Source organism: Anolis sagrei, chromosome 3 (genome assembly GCF_037176765.1).
Source record: "Anolis sagrei isolate rAnoSag1 chromosome 3, rAnoSag1.mat, whole genome shotgun sequence".
Lineage (NCBI taxonomy): Eukaryota > Metazoa > Chordata > Lepidosauria > Squamata > Dactyloidae > Anolis > Anolis sagrei.
Genome location: NC_090023.1, coordinates 57321368 through 57339201, shown reverse-complemented (window position 1 = coordinate 57339201; position 17834 = coordinate 57321368).

Here is a 17834-nt window from a genome sequence, read left to right as displayed (position 1 = left end):
GTTGTTGTTGTTGTTGTTATCGTTGTTATCTACTCCATGCAAGTGGTGAAGTTGGCTCTGCCTCCAAAAGTTATACCAAAAAAAATGTTGTTCATTGAGTTACCTAGGGACTTTCTTTTTACTGATACATGTGACACGGCACAGGGCTGAGGATAGCTCAATAAAGGAATACATTAATTACATTCAAAGCTTGTGAATCTGTCACTCCTGGCAGCATGGTACACCTTTTTGCCTTATCCAATTTTCATTTCACCTAGATGGAATTGCGTTTCTTGGTGATTAAAATTGTAGCTGGTAGAAATATAGAAGGAGGAAAACCACATTTCAGTGTGTTATATGCTCTGCTTCAAGAGAGTTTTTCCTTGTAAAAGAACTATATTAGATATTCTGGTCTCTTTTTAAGTATATAATTAATTCTTTGCATATCCCAGATGCTTGCTTTTAGTCTTCCCATTACTTATATTTCATGCATCGTATTTCAGATAGAATCTATCATTCCTCTTCTACTTGCTCTGACACTTCTTCACCCTGTAACAATTATTATTCTTTATTTGATTATATCATCTTAACAAAAGAAGATGACACATCCATATGTCCTTCTGGATCAGGTCCTGAGTGAGGAAAAGTTCTCTATCCTGCTGCATTACTGTATCATTTATATGCTACTTGATTAAAGCATTCTCTGATTAGCTTGAATAAAATATTTAATACAAAAGTCAACAATAAAACTGGAAGTGTAAACAAATATTAAGGCTTTGTGGGAAAAGTCTCATCCCTAATCCAAAACCATTGTGAAGTAGACACCAGACCTACTTGAGATTCCACAGTCATGATACAATTGGAAATGAAACCATACATGTTCTAGGAATATACAACTGGTGTTCAAATATAATAAGAGTTACCTTGTATTTCACAGGTAGGGAAAACTAGACTCTAGGTCCCTTTCCTACATATAAAGTGAAATTGGTCAGATATTACAGTGCTATTCCTATCTGGAGGAGGAGAAGGAGGGAGCAGACACACATTTACGGCACATTAATAGATTATGGGGATCTTGGAACCAGGACTAAGAGGTCCTACAACAATCAGATCCTGTTTTGAGAGTTCTATTTGCTAAAGAAAATACACCAGTGATATTTATAAAATAGTAAAGGCAAAGATTTCCCCTTGACATTAAGTCTAATCATGTTCAAATCTGAGGGTGGTGGTGCTCATCTCAATTTCTAAGCCAAAGAGCTGACGTTGTCCATAGCCGCCTCCAAGGTCATGTGACATTAAATCGTTACTAGGAAATAACACAACTAGCTACAAAGGAGCTTGCATTTGAACAAGCATGCTCAAGAATGAGTGGCAGCCATTGTTATTTATTATAAATAGAAATGCACAGAAGTATACAAATATGAATAACTTTCAGCATGTTATGCATGAAGATGCTATCTAAAGAAAACCTCCCAGAAATATATCATATTGAAGCTACTGGGTGATAGCCCTGATATAAGAGTCTCCGGAGAACAGCTAGGTAATAATATTTTTTAGATTCAGAATTGATAGTAAATTCTTCCTTAGCTTTATAGGGGAAAGCTAGTGAGTTCTAATGATTATCTGCAGTCGAATAGACACCACAGTAAATCTTCCAGCTATTTCAGAAACATTCTCAAGATTACAGCCCTGGCATTGGACCTTTAATGCTCTAGGTGAGTAACCTAGTTTGTTTTAATCAAGATTCTATTTGCCTGAAGTTCTGCACTGAACTTTAGAATAAGTGCATTCAGAAGAACCTTGCCTTTGGCTCCACTCTGTTGTCTTTAGTGGTTTACTCTTCATTTATTTTTTGTTGCTCATTTGTAATGCATACACATCAAGAGCAGCAAAAGAACACAGACAGAAAAGAGGGCCTGACAAGATGATTTAAGCATGCTTGTCCCAGTGTCACTCCTCACCCCAACCCACTTTTCTGCACATGTAGCTGATGGCAGTCCTTCACCAACTTAGTACAGCACACCCTCTGAAGTACGACACATTTTTCCACTCAGGTACTCACCTGGGGCTAATTGCTGCTTGCCTGAGGCAAGCGGATGAGTGGCAAATTACAAACTGGACATCTTTCAGACCTTGTTTGAGCTTCCTTTTCAGAAATATCTAGCTTCTGGGACCATCTGTGCCCTAAATCCTTGAAAACTGGGGTTTTTTTTCCTAGTCAGTCCGCAGTGGCAGTTCTATTAGGGATGCTAATGCACAGTGTCTTTTATATGGAAAAATATGTCCAAAACAGTAGAACATGGAAAGTTTCAATGTTTTCATCTGGTGGCAAGAGGATGGAGCAAAAAAGTATATGGCTGCAATAGCAGGTGTGAATTGTACAGATGTATTTATCACTGACTACCCCCCCCCCCCCCCAAATTCTAAGCCACACGGAGTTTTGTACAGATTTCCCCAGAGTACTGATTTAATGTAGAAAAGTATATGGCTTGCCAGTTTCCAATCTCCCCTTTTTGGGCAAAGTCCTGGAACGTGTGGTGGCCTCGCAGCTCCAGAGATTCTTAGTAAACACTGATTATCTGGATCCGGCACAGTGTGGCTTCAGGCCGGTTCATGGTACTGAAACAGCCTTGGTCTCCTTGGTAGATGATCTACGCTGGGAACTAGACAGGGGGAGTATGTCCCTGTTGGTTCTGCTGGGCCTCTCAGTGGCCTTCAATACCGTTGACCACAGTATCCTTTTGGGACACTTCAGGGATATGGGACTTGGAGGTACTATTCTGCAGTGGCTCTGGTCCTTCCTTGAGGGACGGTCCCAGAAGGTGTTACTTCGGGACACCTGCTCGCCCTCACAACCATTTACTTGTAGGGTCCTGCAGGGATCAGTACTGTCCTCCATGTTGTTTAACATTTACATGAAGCCGCTGGGAGATATCATCCGGAGTTTTGGGGTGAGATGTCATCTGTATGCAGATGATGTCCAGCTCTATCATTCCTTTCCACCTGTTACTAAGGAGGATGTGCAGGTCCTGACATCCTTTGCAGCTGTGTCAGGCTGGATGAGGGCGAACAAATTGAAACTGAATCCAGACAAGACAGAGGTACTCCTGGTCAATCGAAAGACCAAACAGGGCATAGGGTTACAGCCTGTGTTGGACAGGCTTTCGCAGGTTCGCAGCTTGGGAGTGATCCTGGATTCATCACTGAGCCTGGAACCACAGGTCTCCGTGGTACCAGGAGAGCTTTTGCACAATTGAAACTTGTGTGCCAGCTGCACCCATACCTTGGGAAGTCTGACTTGGTCATGGTGATCCATGCTCTTGTTACATCCTGAATAGACTACTGCAACACACTCTGCATGGGGCTGCCTCTGAAAACTGCCCGGAAGCTTCAATTAGTACAATGGCCGACAGCCAGGTTGCTCACCAGAGTTGCATTCTGGGAGAATACAACTCCTTTGTTATTCTGGGAGAATACAACTCCACTGGCTGCCGATCAGCTTCCGAGCACAATTCAAAGTTCTGGTTTTAACCTTTAAAGCCCTAAACGGTTCTGGCCCAGACTACCTGTCCAAACTTATCTCCTGTTATGAACCATCACGAAATTTAAGATCCTCTGGAGAGGCCCTGCTCTCGATCCCACCGCCATCGCAAACGCGAACCGGTGGGGATGAGGGACAGGGACTTCTTTGCAGTGGCCCCCCGTCTGTGGAACTCCCTCCCCAGGGACATCAGATTGGCCACCTCCCTCCTGTCTTTCAAAAGGAAACTTAAGGCCTGGCTATGGTACCAAGTGTTCAACCAGTAATAACTGCAAATAAAAGAAGATTTAAGACAATGACTTAACCCGGACTGGACTCTGGATTATGGATTATGATTTTATCAGATGTGTTTTAATTAACTTTGTAATTACTGTTTTTAATATTTTTAATGTATTGCTGGTGGTTTTATGATTCCGTCATCCGATGATCCTTTTGTGAGGCTGCCCTGAGTCCCCCCTCGGGGGTGAGAAGGGCAGGGTAAAAGCATAGGAAATAAATAATTAATAAATTGTCCATTCAGGCCATTATGACCTGTTGTATTTTTGGTCTAAATGGTGGTATTAAAGTCACAACACCCAATCTATATCAAGCTTTCTCCCTACCCCTCCCTCCCCAAAAAAGTTGCAGAGGATGAACAGGGTAAATATATTGGTAGGAAAGATTGCCAGTGTGGAATGTGTCCTCCAAGGTCTTGTTCAGATTCTCATTTTGATCTAAAATATGCTCACTGAGTTGTTAGCACCTAAAGTCCATTCCTTAAGGATCTTAGAGCAGTTGGGAGAGATCACCATGATAATCTTGATCAGGTTTTAAGAATGTTCTGCTTATGTATTATGTAGCTTTGCTGACATGGAGTAGAGAGGCTATCTACTTGTTTATTCAACTGAGTGTGGTTGAAGTATGCAGTATGCAGGTCCTTTTCACCTGTTGGGATTGAAGATATATTGTGAAGATGGTATTCACAAAGAGATGGCTTGCTAGCAGTCTCATCAGCTAGAAGGACAGGACATCTGTTTGACTTAAAAGAAAATATTTTGGATGACTGCTAACTTGATCAAGATTTTTGTAGCTATAGAGAAATGGGCACCAAAAGATGTCTAAGCAGCTCAGCTAGAAGGATTCAGAACAATATATGGTGATTTTATCTTTGCTTAACACAGAACCCTTCAGGAAGAAAGAATGTGGATGTATATCTGAAAGAGAAAGAACATTTCAGAAAGGAATTTTGTATATCTATATAAATAAAAATGTAGTGTTCGTTTGAGGGATTAACATAACTCAAAAACCACTGGACGAATTGACACCAAATCTGGACAGAATACACCTAACAACCCAAGGAGTGATCATCACTCCAAAAAATTGATTTTGTCATTTGAGAGTTGTAGTTGCTGGGATTTATAATTCAACCAAACGTGGCATACAGGACTCCCATTACCAACAGAAAACACTAGAAGGGTTTGGTGGCCATTGACCTTGAGTTTGGGAGTTGTAGTTCATCTACATCCAGAGAGCACTGTGAACCACACTTGGACAAATATTCCATATGCCCAAATATGAACACAGATGGAGTTTGGGGAAAATAGACCTTGACATTTGGAAGTTGTAGTTACTGGGATTTATAGTTCACCTACAATCAAAGAGCATTCTGAACTCCACTAACGACAGAATTGCGGCAAACTTCCCACACAGCATGCCATGACCAACAGAAAATACTTAAGACCATCTAGTCCAACTGCCTTCACCAGGGCAAAAAAACGTAATCAAAGCCCTCCTGACAAAGAGCCATCAATCCATAGATATAGATAGATAGATAGATAGATATGATTCACACATAGAGAGAGATATATTATCATAGATTTGATAAGGAGCCCTAAAGAAGGACAATTATACATTGCCTGTTCCAGCATAAGCAAACCAGACACTCACATCAACACTGACAAAGAAACAACAAGCATCAGGACATTACATATATGAGAAACCAACACTTTCTCATTACTTTATTTTCCAGATCACCAGACTGGGCCACAACAACGCATGGCAGAGGACGGCTAGTAACTACATATAATATTAATTCTGTCAGAAAGATAGCTGCATGAAGACTTGGTGTTGACATACAGCAACGCCTGTCATGTTATCCTTTATTATATAAATATGTATGTATATTATGCCAAGTTGGAGTTCAAAATGTATAAGGTTTTTCACAAAACCTTATACATTATAAATGTTGAATATTTTACAATTGAACAATCAGGGATGACACATTCTTAAGTGAAGACCAAATCCCATTAATCCTATTAATAATCAAATTAGTAAGCTCGGAGAAAATCACAACACTGGAAGCTGCATGAGTGCCTTGTTTTAATACCTAGAAGAGACACAGTTATCAAAGTGTTCTTATAAATATCATGCTGGAACATACTAAACTGGGCCAAACAATTCTAGGATTGAACTGTGTTCCTAATATATCAGCAAGGAAACCCCCTTCTATATACTAGTCTTGGTTATCAAAATAACCTTTTGGTTTTTTTATAGTAGATATAAATAACATCTCTAAATACTAGCAGAAGTGTGATAGCTGAGTGGTAGAGCACATGTTTTCCATGAAAAAAGTCCCAGATTCAATCCTTGTAATCCAGGTATGATCCTCTGCCAAATTCTGGAGTGTATGGTATATTTAGTTCAAAGGATCAACAGTGATACTAAGTAGCATTCATATTTTTTCTGTAAAAGTGTGTTTTTACACTGTCCGTTTTTTATTTGTATTTGCTTCTGCTTAAATGCTGGGATGTTAAATGAACCCAGATACAGATACGGAAGACATAACAAAAGCATTTAGCTTCATGGGTGACTATGCTGCTTTCTAAGCAGATGTTTGAACAAAAGGAAAGGTTAAGCATTTTTTTTAAAAAGTTGGCTTTCAGAAACAGTATTTTGGTTGCTTATAATAATATTTGTTGTTATTTACTGTTTGGTTTTAATTATGATTTACCCCCATGCATGACAGGGCTTTCATAATGCCTGTCATCAACTACTTAGGTCTTGCAAACCCAAAGAATGGGTTCCTTGGTTAAATCTATACAGTCAACCTCTTTTCTTACTGCCTTCCACTTTTCTAAGCATCATGACCTTTTCCAGTGAGTCACATCAAATCGTATTATGTCCAAACTATAACAGCCTGAGTTTTTTCATCTTCACTCCAGTGAGAATTCAGACTTCATTTTCTCTAAGACCCATTCATTTGTCCTGCTAGCAATCCAGGGTATCCTCAGAACTCTCCTCCAGCAGTTTATTTCAAATGAGTTGATTTTTTTCCCCCTGTCCAACTTTCACAGTTGTTTATAGAAATCCTAGCCTGGGTGATTCTGACTGTGGTCTTTCCAGATGCATAATACACATACAGTTTATGAAGATGGATTCTGCATTAACCCATTCAACTATCTATGGCTTGAAAATATGTGTGTGTGTGTGTGTGTGTTTGTGTTTGTGTTTGTGTGTGTATATATATATTCATTCATTCCAATAAAGCAAACCGTGATTTGGCCATTTTACATTAGGGATATGATTTTCTGGGATTTTCTGGGAGCATCCACAGATTATCAATATCCACAAGGGTCTCCTGGAACCAGAACCCAGCAGATACCAGGGACTACTATATTGCTGCAACACACTCTACGTGGGGTTGCCTTTGAAGGCTGCTCGGAAGCTCCGGCTAGTCCAACGACCGGCACCCAGAGTGGCATACAGAGAGAATACACTTACCAGAGTGGCATACAGAGAGAATACACTCATCTGCTACATCAGCTCCACTGGTTGCCAATCTGCTAAAGTGCTGGCTTTAGCCTATAAAGCCCTGAACGGTTCTGGCCCAGCTTACCTGTCTGAATGTATGCATGTTGTTTCAAGGTCCATTGTCAGCTGACCAACCACTCTGTTTACCAGGAATTTATTCAAATCAGGAGTGTTATTGTTGTTTTCATTCAGCAAAGATTTGGTCCATTGGCTACAATGGGAAACTTTAAAAGCTCAGTCCTCAGGCCTAACTGCATGAAACCTACTCCAGTTTTAGAAACCATTTACAACTGAAGGTCTGCCAAGTTTTAGAATTATTTTAAGTTTTTACCATAACATTTTTAAAATAAGACAACCTGCAAGAGAGGGTTCTGGAAATTGTAGTCGCTGGTTGTGTCCATTCTCAGCCAGTCAGAGCAGGGACACAACCAGGCTTTTTATTGGCTGAGAAACAGAGAGAAACTTCAACTCTTATCATGCTCCAAGAGGAACTCGGAGACTTTTCAATGCCCACCCCATGCAACTACTGCTGGGAAAGTGAGTTCCCAGCAGGGCCCTCTCTGGAGGAGGAGCCTAGGAAACTTTCCAAAAAGAAATGGTCAGATGCTGCTGCTAATGGGGGGGGGGGGGGAGAGAGAAAGTCATTGCAATAATCCCGTCTTCTGCAGGAGCCCCACAGCAGCCCCTGCCTCAGGCAATATTGCAAACTTAACTAAACTTTCTAGTAGCTGATAAAATCTGTCTCTATTAATCCATTGTGGTGGACTTTCTAGTAGCTGATAAAATCTGGCTCTATTAATCCATTGTGGTGGACTTTTTTTGGCTCTCTCCTCCGTGTTCTGTTTTCTGAGAATATATGAAACGGACCACCGAATATTACAAATCATTTTCATTCAAACTAATTAGGACCCAAGCCTAATAAAAAGCAAACATGTGCTGATAACAAAGGCCAGTTTTCCTTTTCATAAAGTACAGCTCAAGAATCATTGGCAGAGTCTATTGTAAATGCTGTACAGCAGATTTGTGTAAATATCAAAAATAGACACTAGGTGATGTTCAGAAAAAAAAATCAAAACACCAACATTGAACTATTATGGGACAGGACCCACATTGAACTATTATGGGACAGCACTGGCCTAGGACACCAAAAATGATGGGACTACCACCAGACCTATCCCAAATTTTGCTAGTTGAGATAGTTGCCTAACTCTCTGCTCATGTCATTGTAAGTGGCAGCCATATTATGAATGGAAGAGGCCTTGCTGCGTGAATAGAAGAAACATAATTCTAAAAGATTCTCTTAAAGAATCCAAAAATTCACTACCTTTCTGTCTGGTTATATTATATCACCATCGATTCCAGCGTCACTCCAAAAATTTAAAATGATTCCTAGTCATTGTAGCTGACACTCTGCCAGAGTGTGAAATGATACAGAAAAAAGTTGATAAATTTCTCAAGCTCGTATTTCACAACTACATGTAGGCCATGAGTTGCAGTTCTAACAAGATGATGTGAGGCAGTTAATTTTAGAAACATGATTTTAAACTGATGCCAAGTGGAGGTTGCCCACTAAAAAAACCCTTCTGTGTAACTATTAAAGGCATGGGAGCCCTGCACTCATTTACATCTGGCCAGCCTCCTCAACCTAGCAATATCCTGGAGATCTGTGAAATCCCCTGCTCATGTTAAAGGGCACTTGGCTTGCATCCATTTATTATATCCCCTAAAATAGGTACAACAATGAGTATCTTGAAAAGATGGTAGCCGCGGATGGAAGGCTGCTCTCATTATCAAGAGAGATAACATTATCCTTAAGCATGAATTTCCCCTTTTACATGTTCTGGAACTGAGATAGGATAATAGGTATCTGTTCTAGGGCAATGGCCTGTAGCAAATTAAACACAGCTACCAACCTTTTGTTCTTCTCCCGACATCTTTAATTCAGGATTTTCATTGAGTTCCAATTCCCTTCTTTTATTTTTTTTTTCCTGAGAAGCTTACTTATAATCAAATGAAATATTCAGTTGTATGGTTAGCATAGTTAAATTCTGCCCTGAGGATGGTGAAGACATTCCATGGTTTGATCCCACGGTTCTCCCTTATGCTGAGAATCATTTACAAGCAAAAAAGTACACAGTGGGGAGGTCAGGGTCACAGAGTCCAGCCATCAGCTAGTCTGGACTTCAAAAGAACGGCCTTATGTTACTCTTGCTGCTACTGAAGATGATTGCTTTAAATTATTCATAGCAATATTCAGTACAGTACAACATTTTAAGCTCCTATCCCTTCCTTAAGCTGCCATGCCATGAAAAAAGCAACCACAAAATAAGTATTAATATTAAAAAGGCACACTTTTAAATACCTCTCTTATTATATCATTGTGATCTCCAAGTAAATAATGAAATGTAACCCACCACTTTTAGAGGGATTTAGTGGTTTAGTGGTTAGTCCACATCTTCTGAGTGGACTGGGTGTTTTAAAAATGAAACACCTACCCAAATCAACATTGATGCTTTGGATTTTGCTTCCCTGGATGCCTCAGCTGAAACAGTAAATATAGTAAATATTTAAACAAGGCAACTATCTCTTTCAGAGCCAAGCCTTTTCTTTTCTTGTTAGAGGTATAATAAATTTATAATCACAATCAGATTCTATGAACCTTGAGTCTGATTCTACAATCACCGAGAGTACAATACATTTTTTCCACAGGCAATTAGCACCACGTGTGAAAGCAGTATACATAAGGCTTCCTCACCCACTATTTTTGGCTAACTTTGCTCAGTGCAATTTTCTCAGCCATTATATTCCAAGCCATATCCTGAGTAAAATCCCAGCTATCCATCTCTGGGATTTTACACAGAATATGGCTTGTTTCTGCTGTTCCATCAGTAGATGGGGAGATTTGAGTATATGGATGAACCACCTAGAAACAGTAAGCACAATACTGTCAAATGTAAGTTGGAGGCAAGTGCTTGAATACAGTTAAGTTCAAAAGGGGAAACTTCTCCAAAATAAGGGAATGGGTAAAATGGGAGTTAAAAAGAAAGGTCGAAAAAGTTAAATCTCTCTCACTGTGTTGCCTGGGGGCTACTCAAAACTAAATTAAGAGAGAGTCAGCTAAAATGTCCAGCATAAATCAGAAACAGAAATGTAGAATCCAAGAGGTCAGTAGCAAGGCTAGCAAGCACCATGAAGAGCAAAAAGTGAGTCTGAGGAGCATATCACAAATAGCATCAACCCTAACAATAAAGTGTTATTTAATTGTTTCAGCAGGAACATGCCAAGATGTGAGACAGGTGGATCACTGAAAGATAGCAGATTTAAAGAGTTCCAAAGTAAGATAAGAGATTATAGAGAAGGTGAAACTTTTCATCAGTCTTCATTGCTAAATGTGTAGGCAAAATAATCATTAGTGAAATGGGGAACATATTGCCGGAGGGGAAAATGAGGAGCTAGTGTGATGCTGAGAGGAAATTTTAGGCCACATAAACCTAATTGAATTGCCAACTCAAGGACATAACTACCCAAACAAGAGTTCTAAAACAAGTATTTTATGATATATATGTGTGTGTGTGTGTGTGTGTGGCTGTGTGTGTGTGTGTGCATTTATTTGTAATGCATCAATGAACAATCCAAAGGACTGGAGAGTCCAGTTTAAAACTGATTTCTAATAATTATTTTATGGAAAAATGGAGATACTAAAAATTAAAAGGGAGTCCTCAAAAGGCAATGAATAAACAGAATTCTTATGGACCCAGTGCTGATTAAGGAACAGGAAGAATAAAATAAAAATAAACAGTTCTCACAGTGGAGAGATGTGAACCATGGTGTCCTTTAGAGATCAGAATTGAGACTTGTGCTTTTTAATTTGTTTATAAATGATCTGCATTTGGGGTGAGTAATGGAGAGACCAAGTTTGGGATGAACTCAAAAATCATGGTTTGGAACGAATTCAAAAACCCTCTCTCTGAACTGTGAGAATGAACATTAAAACATCAGTGTAAGCAACTGTAATGTTATAACTATTGGTCAGAAAAATGCTAATTATACAAATATGCTGACTAAGAAAAGGATCTTTGAGTTGTGATAGAAAGCTTAATGAAAGTTATGAGCCAGTGTGTGGCTGGTGCAAAAAACAGCAAATTCCAAATACAACACGAGGGGAGGAGATACAAAAATGGCAAAGTCTCCCTATTCATATCTACAATATGACCACATGTGAATTGCTGTGTCTCTACAACAGAAAAGGGTTATTGTAAACCTTGGAAATGTGCAAAAAGAAGCAACCAAAATAATCAAGGGACAAGAATGACTCTTCTAGGAAGAAAGATTACACCTCTGGGGAATCATTTAGTGCAGAAAAAAATGAGCTGGGGAGACAACAATAGAGGTGTGTGATGTAGAGGAAAATGGGCAGTAGTTTTTCTTCCTCTTTTATAATCCTAGAATCTGAGCTACCAGGGAGTACTTTTCCATGCAGCACATAAATTAGAAATCACTACCAAAAGATGTAGTAATGGCTACCAGTTTGACTAGTTTTAAAGAAGATTTATATAAATTCATTAAGGATAGAGCTATCAATGGCAGTCATTCAATATGGCTATGTATCGTTTTTAATGTACAACACAGTATGTTTCTTTGTAGCAGCCAGTGGAGAACATGAGAGAGAGTGTTCAGGACCAACAGGCCAGTTTATTTATTTCTCGTGTCAGGGCAGCCAGTCAATTATATTACATTTCTAACAGAACAAAGCAAACAAACAGAGAAAATACAAAATGTGTGAGTTTGGTAGTTGATTAAATGTCCTTTGACCAGTAGCTGGCCACTTGGAGTACTTCTGGTGTTGCTGCAAGAAGGTCCTCCATTGTGCATGTGGCTGGGCTCAGGTTGCATTGTAGCAGGTGGTCAGTGGTTTGCTCCTCTCCACACTCACATGTCGAGGATTCCACTTTGTAGCCCCATTTCTGAAGGTTGGCTCGGCATCTTGTGGTGCCAGAACGCAGTCTGTTCAGCGCCTTCCAAGTTTCCCAGTCCTCTGTGTGCCCAGGGGGGAGTTTCTCATTTGGTATCAGCCATTGGTTGAAGTTCTGGGTTTGAGCCTGCCACTTTTGGACTCTCGCTTGCTGAGGTGTTCCAGCGAGTATCTCTGTAGATCTTAGAAAACTATGTCTGGATTTAAGTCGTTGACGTGCTGGCTGATACCCAAATGAGATGAGCTGGAGATGTCTCTGCCTTGGTCCTTTCACTATTGGCTGCCACTTCCCGGTGGATGTCAGGTGGTGCGATACTGGCTAGACAGTGTAATTTCTCCAGTGGTGTAGGGCCCAGACACCCAGTGATAATGCGGCATGTTTCATTAAGAGCCACATCCACTGTTTTAGTGTGGTGAGATGTGTTCCACACTGGGCATGCATACTCAGCAGCAGAGTAGCACAGCACAAGGGCAGATGTCTTCACTGTATCTGGTTGTGATCCCCAGGTTATGCCAGTCAGCTTTCGTATGATATTGTTTCTAGCACCCACTTTTTGCTTGATGTTCAGGCAATGCTTCTTGTAGGTAAGAGCATGGTCCAGAGTGACTCCCAGGTATTTGGGTGTGCTGCAATGCTCCAGTAGGATTCCTTCCCAGGTGATCTTCAGAGCTCGGGATGCTTCTCTGTTCTTGAGATGAAAGGCGCATGTCTGTTTTAGATGGGTTGGGGATCAGCTGGTTTTCCCTGTAATAGGCAGTAAGAGCACCTAGAGCTTCGGAAAGCTTCTGTTCTACCATCTCAAAGCTCCCTGCTTGAGCAGTAATGGCACGATCATCAGCATAGATGAAACTCTCTGTCCCTTCTGGCAGTGGCTGGTCATTTGTGTAGATGTTGAACATGGATGGAGCAAGCACACTCCCCTGAGGTAGGCCGTTCTTCTGTTTCCGCCATCTGCTTCTCTGGCCCTGGAACTCAACAAAAAAGCTCCTGTTTTGTAGCAGGTTTCTTATGAGGCGGGTGAGGTGGTAGTCCTTTGTGATATTATACATTTTTCTCAGGAGGAGGTGGTGGTTCACAGTATCATAGACTGCTGACAGGTCTATGAAGACAGCTCCTGTGATCTGCTGCCTTTCAAAGCCATCTATGTGCTGAGTCAGGTTCAACACTTACGATGTGCAGCTTTTGCCTTTTCTGAAGCCAGCTTGCTGTGGGATCAGACATGGGTCTATTTTTTGTCCATAATTCTATGCAAAATAAGTCTCTCCAGGACTTTGTAGAGATGGCACAACAGGGAGATTGGTCTGTAGCTTTTTGGGTCATTACGGTCTTTGCCTGGCTTCAAGATGGCGATGACTCTTGCTTTCCTCCAGATTTTGTGGATCTGACAGGATGCAGTGCAGTTGTTCATCAGCTCCAGCAGCCAGCGCTTTGCTTTTGGGTCAAAGTTCTTGATTTGTTCCATCCGTAGATCATCCAGGCCAGCTGCTTTGCCATTTTTACATTTATTGAGAGCCATGTCCAATTCAGTAGATGTAAAGGGTTCATGGAGGTTGTTGTTCTCAATCTCTGGTTGTCTGGCTACTGGTTTCTTTCCTACTTTGGTGGCAAGGCCAGTGCTTCTCAGACTGATGTGGTGAATTGGCAATTGTTTTGTTTTGTTCTTTTTCCTGTAAGCTTGGCAAACTGGCAACCAATAAACACCTCCACTTTGAATAGCACTGCAATAAACTGATTGTCCGCCTTGTGCTGAACCAGATATGCTTTTGCCCTAATTGCCTTATGGCTTATGCGATCTTATGATCGTATCACAAAATACATTTAACAACAACTATGACTATATCTATAAATGTATTCATAGCTGGCTCTTATGAAATAAAGGTGTATAAGAGGAAACTATATATAAACTGGGAGAGCCCCCGGTGGCACAGTGGGTTAAACTGCTGAGCTTGTTGACTGAAAGGTCGCAGGTTCAAATCTGGGGAGCAGCATGAGCTTCCGCTGACAGTCCCAGCTTCTGCCAACCTATCAGTTTGAAAACATGCAAATGTGAATAGATTAACAGGTACCACTCCAGCGGGAAGTTAACAATGTTGCATGTAGTCATAACCTTGGAGGAGTCTACAGACAATGCCAGCTCTTCGGCTTGGAAATGGATTTGAGCACCAACCCTCAGAGTCAGACACGACTGGACTTAATGTCAGGGGAAAACCTTTACCTTAAAGGACCTTAAGTGAAAACCCCGCTCTCCCTCAATATCCAAGTGAGAACTGAGCATTTTTAATAGTCATGGGATGCCAAATGACTATTGATGGGGACGGGTAGAAAACAGTATGAAAAATCCTTTGACGAAACCTTGCTCTGATCCCTTCTTGTGTTGGATAGTGCTCTTTTGGCTACATGAACAGTGACACTTTTGCTTAAACCACAGAAATAGAGGAAATTATAATAAATGCTTTCAATATAGCCTAAGACCATCTTTGGTGGAGCTGTGATAGTGATGCTGATGTAATAAGGATTTTCCAAAATGTGAGCTTGTCTACATAAGCTGGAACAGAGGACAAGTGAAGTAAAATATTTCCTTCCATGTTGTATAGTCAACATTATATACTTGCCTGGAATATGTCATCTTCATTTGGGAAGACATTGGCTTCATTTTCCACAATGAATTTCAAAAGCTCAACAACCAGCGTTATATATTTATTTTCCATGCAATATTTTTAGATACATACATTTCAGATTTTAATTTACTTCTATAGAAGAGCCATACATAGTAGGATATTGACAAACTAGATCATTTCTAGAGGAAAGTGATCAACACGATCAAAAGTCTGGAAGCAAGTTCTTTAGGGAGCAGTTTAGGAAACTGGGTGCATTTAACCAGGACAATAGAAGGTTAAGGGGTAACCTGAAAGCCAACTATATGAAAAGATGTTATACTGAGGAAGGAGCAAGACAGTTTTTTGCTGCGCAAACACAAAGTCGTCTGAGGGCTGAGAAAAGCGGTATATAAATAAAGTAAATAAATAAATAAGACACGGAGCAATGGATTCAATCTATAGGAAAAGAAATTCCACTCAGACATTCAGAAGAACTTCCCAACTGTAAGAGCTGTTTGTTATTGAACTATGTTGCCTCGGAGTGCGGTGGAGTCTCCTTGTTGGGAAGTTTTTTAATAGGTTGGATAGCCATTTATCAGGAGTACTTTGATTGTGTGTTCCTTCACAGTAGGGGATTGGTCTGGATGGCCCTTGTGACTTATTTCAACTGTATAATTCTATAGTTCTATGATCATGTCTGCAAGACATCTTTAAAGTTTTACCCATATTTAGTAAGACCAAATATACTCACATGTAAGTCAGCTTCATATATATGTTAAGAGCAGGTTTGAGGGTTAAAATTATGGATGTCTATATGACCCATGGATAAGTCATTTTGAGGAGAGGGTTAAGTACTAATGAACTTCAGAGGGCCACTTACCCCTGGCCATTGTCATCTCCATGCCAAGGCATCCAAAAGGGCTAGAAAAAGTGCTATAGCAGAGAAAGTTGGGGAAGACAGTGGTTCTTTTAGATGCTTTTGGGATGGACTAAGCTCCTGTCTTTCACCAACCTACTCAAAGAAAAGGATGATTCCTTGTTTTGATATGAGTTAAGGTACAGTACTCACATTGACCCAGGGTTTGAATTACTCACTAACATTTCTAGACTTATATGTGAGTATATAAGGTAAGTAATGTATGCTTTATAATTGGAAGGTGTGATTATGTTAAAACCATTAGGATCAAAGTCTAAAAATACCTAATTAAACTTACTGGGATTTAGATTGTTCAAAGGTTCTGTCTGAGTTGTCTTGTACATATTCACATGTTGTTTGGAGACCCCAGAACAGAATGCATTTTAGAGCCTTTTCTACCGAGCTATTCTATCCACTAGTGTGTGAATACTGCATGCAGTGAAATAGGCCTATTTGAGTGGTCTAATCAGCACTTTTAATTTTATAGCGTCACATGCTATCAAGACAACAATGTCACTGAAATTTAATATGTTTTTCGTCGATGTGCTCTATATCTATTAGATTCTCATTCCCTCTGCCCATACCATATGCTGTGTGTCTAGAGAAAGACTCTTAAACTAATGGAAAAGGTAGAATCACAAATAAGAAAGTTAACATCAGTAGCTATTTTGGTAAATGTTCAAGGTCTTAACCACCCACCAACAGCTATCAGAACTTTAGTAAGCTATTATTGATTCCAGGATTATACAGCAAAACAACTTTGATAAAGTTATCACACATGGAGGCCAATGTGGATACCAATTCTCAAGCACTATAATCAAGTAACTGCTTAATGAAGTGTTGAAATAAGTGTCTGTCTTATTTTCTCACCTTAGTCCTTGTGAGTGGTTAAGGGCTAGAATGATTTTGGAAGCCATCTGAATGAAGATCGTGTCAGATTCAAAATACAAGAGTTTGAAACAGTTACTTTTTGAACAGCAATAAGAAATGCACTGGAAGACACAGGGGCTTGTGCAAAAAGTGGCCTTTCCAAGCTCTGTGATACAAAATCTTTCTTTCAAAGTTGCAGACAGTTTTACATCAGCTCTGGAATAGCTTGATTAAGCAAATTATAGTGATAAATGGAACATCAATTGATTTCAGGGCAGATTCACACAATTTGTATATAGAAATAATTTGTTCTAGAAACCCACAAAATTTAACAAAGCAACAAAATAGCCATCACATTTGAATGATCATGTGATACTTCTTTAGGCATTTGTGGCACACAGTGCGCAACGTCTTATTCAGAATTTTGATGCAGATCCTGAAGTGGGAACATTACCAGGGCTCTTAAATAGGTTACTAAGCTGAACATGAAATGAAATTCCTGTAGCTTTAAGGGCTAGCATATTCCAGATTACAAAGACAAACTAAATTTGGGATTTTAATGTCCAGTGGAAAGAGGAAAGAATAGTGAAATGCTGTATTTCATTGCATGAAAGTAGCACACTCACACCCACCCTCACTTGCATGAAGGAGATGCATCTACTATGCGATGCCGACTATTACATGGTGAAAAACGCCACATTTGAGGGGCTTCTTTCACCACATAAATAGTAGTACCTGTGAAAGTGCAGCCACTTGGGCGGGTGATGCTTCACCTACCTTCACCCCACCTGCTCTCTTTCCCAGGAGATGTGGGGCTTAATAACTCCAACACCAGCACCAAAAGGGAAAGAAAGGGAAAGAGGTCTGGGAGCCGGGTTAAGCCCCACAGTGCCAAAATGGCAGTCATACCCTTAGTTCATTCACCTGGGCAAGTGAACTAAGGGTGCAACCATTATGCAGGGAATGGCAAAACTCAATTTTTGCCTTTCCCAAAAATAGGTTTGTGACTATTTTGTCACAATTTTCTCGCAATTGCAGTGGCAATTATTGTGCAATGAAATACTGTAAGTGTCCAGCTGTGTTCGTATAGCAAAATGCACAGACTGAAGAGTAACATTGAGCATTCTGAACTTTTAAAGACATGCTAACCAGAGGCAGCTTCCAGTCCT